Source organism: Aquarana catesbeiana, linkage group LG08, assembly GCF_042186555.1.
Source record: "Aquarana catesbeiana isolate 2022-GZ linkage group LG08, ASM4218655v1, whole genome shotgun sequence".
NCBI lineage: Eukaryota > Metazoa > Chordata > Amphibia > Anura > Ranidae > Aquarana > Aquarana catesbeiana.
The window spans coordinates 45,038,208-45,044,207 of record NC_133331.1 but is presented as its reverse complement, the minus strand read 5'-3'; the positions used below and the strand labels follow the sequence as shown (position 1 = coordinate 45,044,207).

The 6,000-nt window shown below is 45.6% G+C and overlaps 1 protein-coding gene across 1 annotated transcript in view; it reads left to right on the top strand.

The window, feature by feature from the left end:
* The first annotated feature begins 880 nt into the window (after positions 1 to 880).
* LOC141105712 (C-X-C chemokine receptor type 6-like) overlaps positions 881 to 6,000 on the top strand; it is a 46,926-nt gene continuing 41,806 nt past the window's right edge. Inside the window, exon 1 of the mRNA XM_073595770.1 lies at positions 881 to 952. The gene's annotated coding sequence lies outside the window, so the exon portion shown is untranslated. The remainder of the gene's footprint in view (positions 953 to 6,000) is intronic.

The window sequence follows — 6,000 nt, the reverse complement described above, 5'->3', positions numbered from 1 at the left end:
GCATCAGTGGGAGGACTGGTGCCCCATCATTGGTGTCAGTGGGAGGATTATTGTCTCAATTTGGAGACCACTGCAGTAGACTTATGTGATATACGATGAGTAATTTTACACATTAAACTATATGGTTGTGTACAAGTCATGGAACTTATACCCTATGATTTCGTACACTGTGTTACTTTCTATATAAATATAGATTCTCAAAAAAAAAAAAATGTCAGTGCCTTCACCTAGGATAGGGCTTCCAGGAGCAAAAGAGATTACCTTCCTAGAAAATTAACCAGTAATCTAAGCAAAGTTATTGGGAACAGAGGAACTACTACACTCAACATACTAGTATTAGTACATACATCCAATATGCAAACATATAACATTAGCAAAAGAACCCAACACGAGTGTTGGTGGAGTTGTGAACATACAGTATCTCACAAAAGTGAGTACACCCCTCACATTTTTGTAAATATTTTATTATATCTTTTCATGTGACAACACTGAAGAAATTACACTTTGCTACAATGTAAAGTAGTGAGTGTACAGCGTGTTTTGTATAACAGTGTAAATTTTCTGTCCCCTCAAAATAACTCAACACACAGCCATTAATGTCTAAACCGCTGGCAACAAAAGCGAGTACACCCCTAAGTGAAAATGTCCAAATTGGGCCCAAAGTGTCAATAGTCCGCTAATTGCATATCCCTGCTCTATATGAATTGTTCTTCACAGTCACAATAATTAAGAATTAGATAAAAAAAATTGTGCGGAAATGCCTTTTAGTGATTTTGAAAAACAAAGATAAAATAAAAGCAAATAGACAGAAATTTGAAATGAGCCCTAAGCATATACTGCAGGGAAAGGAAATAAGACAGGAAACCTCGGTTTAATATATATTGAATTGTGAAGCTAGGCTGACACATAGCTAAAACCATCTCTGAAAGCATCTCTGACAGCTACATACAAGGTAAGTCTTTGCTCACCTTTTAGTTTTTGGTAACCAAGAGGTAACTGTCTTGATCTCCCAATAAAATTTGTATTATATTTTATTATATTATATTTATTTACATGGGGGCACGGGGAGTAGATTTAATTATTATAGACTTCTTACAAACTATTGCTGTATGATTATTTTGCTTTGCTGTTCCCTTCTGCTCAGAGTAAATTGATCAGCAGTCATCTAGCAGTATTGGTGACTTAACTGCTGGACATATTGCACATAAGTCCACTCAAGAAATAATCTATAATTATCTAGAGGGGAAAATATAAAACAGCAAGAATAATAGTTTTTGCTTTATTATTATTAAAAATACAATGATTTACTAAAACTGGAGCGTGCAATATGTGCATGGTAGCCGATCAGCTTCTAACTTCAGCTTATTCAATTAAGCTTTGAAAAAGAAAACTGGAAGCTGATTGGTTTCTATGAAGAGATGCACCAGATTTTGCACTCTCCCATTTCAGTAAATTAACCCTAATTTATACATTAAAGTGGTGTTCCGGCCGAAATTATAGTTTTTAAATAAAAATACCCCTATAATACACAAGCTTAATGTATTCTAGTAAAGTTAGTCTGTAAACTAAGGTCTGTTTTGTTAGTTTATAGCAGTAGTTTGTTATTTTATAAACTTACAGCAGGCCGTGGCCATCTTAAGTGTGGGCATCTGAAGCCAGACTGTATTTCTTCCTGGATCTCATCCTTGCAGATCTCGCACATGCTCAGTGCAGCACAAGCAGTGTAATAGGTTTCAGGTCAGGTTTCCATAGCAACGGCAGTGTCAGAGGAAGTTGCTGCCCCTTCCCAGAAGGCATTGCAAACAGGAAATGATGCGATGGGCCGCGGCCAGGGAGGAGGAAGTGAAAAATGAATACAGCAGATATACAGTAAGTGCTGAGAAAAAAAAATTTAAAATATCCAATTCGTTTACAGTACACAGTTTAGTGAGGGATGCTGAAGAGTTGTAAAAGTGGGTGGAACTCCACTTTAAGGAGCTATTTCAAATAATTCTATAATATTTATGAAGAAATCTAGAGTTACAATTATTTCTTGGATAACTAGGACTAATTATTTTGCATTCTATATGGGATTCCTGGGGCTTTGCTCATTAATTGTTGTCACCTTCATTTGGGTAGCTATACAGAGACGTAAGATTCTAAGATAGAGAATTTGTCCGGGCATTACCCTGGTCCTCTGCCTACGTCTTACATTAACCACATCTCCTTCTAGCCATTTCCTATAATATGCTAGTCCACATCTTTCTCAGCCTGTGTTTTTGCTGTCTCCTAATACGTAGCTTCATCAATAGCTGAGTGTAAAGAGCCTCTCAGAAGTCTGCACTCCTCCTCAGGACTCTGTGTCTCCCCTCCTTAGGAGCCTGCACATCGTATCTTGGGAGCCTGCACATTCTTCCTAAGGATCCTGCATTCCTCCTCTGAAGCCTGTGTCCTCCCCTCCTCTGGATCCTTTGTCCTCCCTCTTCAGGATCCTGCACTCCCCCTCTGGAGCCTGTGTCATTCCTCCTTAGGAGCCTACACATTCCTCCTCAGGAGCCTGCCCTCCTCCTCTGTAGCCTGGGTCCTCCCTCCTCAGGAGCCTGCACTCCTCCTCTGGAGCCAGTGTCCTCCCTCCTTATGAGCCTGCACATTCTTCTGTAGGAGCCTGCACTCCTCCTCTGGAGCCTGTATCCCCTGTAGCACCCTCTAGTATGTGTACTAGGAGTGGGTGTAGGTAAACCATACTATGACTCACATTTAAAGCGGAGTTCCACCCAAAAATGGAACTTCTGCTTTTCAGGATTCCTCCCCCCCTCCAGTGTCACATTTGGCACCTTGCAGGGGGGAGCGGAGAGCATATACCTGTATAATCCAGGTATTTGCTCCCAATTTCCCACTTTGCTCCCACTTTCGGGCATAGATATCCGCGGCTCCTCCTCCGCCCCCCCCCTGCTGTCTTCTGGGACACACACAGGTCCCAGAAGACAGCAGGGACCTGTGGGACCATGTAGCGCGACTCGCGCATGTGCAGTAGGGAACCAGGCTGTGAAGCCTGATTCCCTTACTGAAGATGGCGGTGCCTCCACCAGAGAGCCGAGGGACAGATCAGCTTTGGGTGCCGACAACGCGGGCTCCCTGGACAGGTAAGTGTCCATGTTTTAAAAGTCAGCAGCTACAGTATTTGTAGCTGCTGACTTTAAAAAAAAAATTTGGCAGGACCTCCACTTTAAGCTGGTGAGTCTTAATTGGGTCAAGGTTTATTAGAGGTCAGGGCTGGATGACTCATCTCAGCAGCTCTCTGAGGCCTCCTCCTGTTCCCAGAGTGTTGGAAAAGGTTCTGGAAGATAGTGGGTGGAGATTAGAAGGGGCTGCTCAGCATATTTAGAGGTCTCTGGCTAAACCCTGGGGGTGGGCCTGGCAGGGAGCCTTTAAATATTGATGAGCCTGCCAGCAGGGGCAGTCGGGTGAAATATGGAGATGCAGTGTTGAGGAGGCTATCGGTGGGCCTGATGGGTGGCCCCTAGTCTGGAGGGGGGGTGGTTTGAGTGAACTGTCTTGGGCTGGGGCTCAAGTGCTAGAAGGATCCTGCCAAAACACACTGGAGGAGGTCTTCCTGGAGTCACAGAAGCAGGAGAAGACTGGGTGAGTAGTGAGTAGTCAACACTGTTGGGGACTAACAAAGGGGGGAGACTGCCACATGTAGCCAGTCTCCCTTGAAGACAGCGGTGTGCTTAAGCCTTCAGTTCTTACCCAAGAGATTTCAGGAGAGGTGGACTGGTGTATAGAGGTAGCCAGGAGGGATGGTGAAAAGGGCAGATGCAGCCAGGTGGGCTGGCAGTGCCTGAAGAGGTGGTGCTGGGATCAGTGGCTACAGAAAAGTTGCATCTGAGCTAAATGTAAGGGACTGCTAGTTCCTGCCTGTAATAGACTGTTGCACATCTGAGAAGGAGTCTATCAGATCCCTCAAGAGTGATTCAGTTGACGCTGACAAGAGTGTGCAGGAGGAAAGTGAAGGAGACTGTATATAGATGTACTGTATATAGGAAGTTGTCCCTGAAGATTGCTGAAGTCAAGCGGGCATCCCATAACCTCCCATTTCTATCTGAGTTAATAACCCCCTATTAAATAACAAAAACAAACTACGGACTGTGTTCTCGCTTTGTGTGCTTGTGAAGTTTCAGTGTTCCTGGCGGTGCAGGAGTGGGGAATCAATGTTCAACTATAGCTCCTAGGTGGGGTGTGCTACACCCCCCCCTCAACAGCTTGCAGTCCTCATCTGGAGCTTGTATCCTCTCTCCTCAAGAGTGCAAGTTCCTCCTCAGGAACCTCCCTTCTCCACTCAAGCCTGTATCCTCCCTCAACAGGAGCCTGTAAATTCTTCACTAGGAACTTGCACTCCTCCTCTGGAACCTATATCCTCCCTCCTCAGCAGCCTGCACATGTCTCCTCAGGAACATGTATCCTACCTCCTTAGAAGCCTGCACATCCCTCAATAGGACTCTGCAAATCTCTCCTCAAGAACTTGTATCTTTCTCCTCAGTAGTCTGCACTCCACTTCATAAGCCTGTGTCTTCCCTGGGAGCATGCACATCTTTCCTCAGGTGCCTGCACATTCCTCCCCAGGAACCTGCACTCCTCCCCAGGAGCCTGCACATTCCTCCCCACAAACCTGCACTTATTCTTTGGAGCCTGCACATTCCTCCCCAGGAACCCGCACATTCCTTCCCAGGAGCATGCACCTCTCCTCTGGAGCCTGAACATTCCTCCCCAGGAACCTGCACTCCTCCTCTGGAATCTGCACATTCCTCCCCAGGAACCTGCACTCCTCCTCTGGAGCCTGCATATTCCTCCCCAGGAACCTGTACTTCTCCTCTGGAGCCTGCACATTCCTCCCCAGAAACCTGCACTTCTCCTCTGGAGCCTGCACATTCCTCCCCAGGAACCTGCACTCCTCCTCTGGAGCCTGCATATTCCTCCCCAGGAACCTGTACTTCTCCTCTGGAGCCTGCACATTCCTCCCCAGAAACCTGCACTTCTCCTCTGGAGCCTGCACATTCCTCCCCAGGAACCTGCACTCCTCCTCTGGAGCCTGCATATTCCTCCCCAGGAACCTGCACTTCTCCTCTGGAGCCTACACATTCCTCCCCAGGAACCTGCAGTTCTCCTCTGGAGCCTGCACATTCCTCCCTAGGAACCTGCTCTTCCCCTCTGGAGCCTGCACATTCTTCCTCAGGATCCTGCACTCCTCCATAAGAGCTTGCACATCTCTCCCCATGAGCATGTATCTTGCCTCCTTGAAAGCCTGCATGTCCCTCTTCAGGAGCCTGCACATTCCTCCTCAAGAACCTGCGTCTTCCTCAGGAGCCTGTGTCCTCCTTCCTCATGAGCCTGCATTCCTCCTTATGAGCCCGTGTCCCTTTTCCCTCCACAGGAGCCTGCACTCATGCTCATGAGCCTGTACTTACCTTTCAGAGCCCCTTCCTAAGGAGCCTGGGGACTGATGTGAATGCACAGTATGTAAAGCTCTGTATACATTGTCAGCACTCAACCTGTAATAAACAAATAGGTTTCCTTCTTTGCCCAACTTATTTTCCAGTTCCGGATAGACCTGATAACTGTAAACACTTCTTTCACATGTTTATCACTGCCTGTGACCCCCAATGGGCCACTAGCAGTCAATCTGCTGACAGCCTGAATATTTACTGCTGCTCAGTGGCTCTGGGGTTCAGCAAAATGACATCCTGCAACAAGAAGAAACAGAAGCAATCTTGAGGGCAATTTACAGCACACACTTATTTTGGTTACGTAATTATTAATGCGGAATGTATGTATTTTGCTAAAGAACATTATCAAGTTGTTGTGGTTAAAGTTTCGTTTAAATATTCATATTCATAACACAAATAGAGGAAATCCTGTAGACACAATGAAGTGATGGCTGATAACATCCAGTTAACACAGTGTAGAAACCAGAACAATAAAAAGCCCCCAATCATAAAATCAAATTAGAAATGTAATAAACTA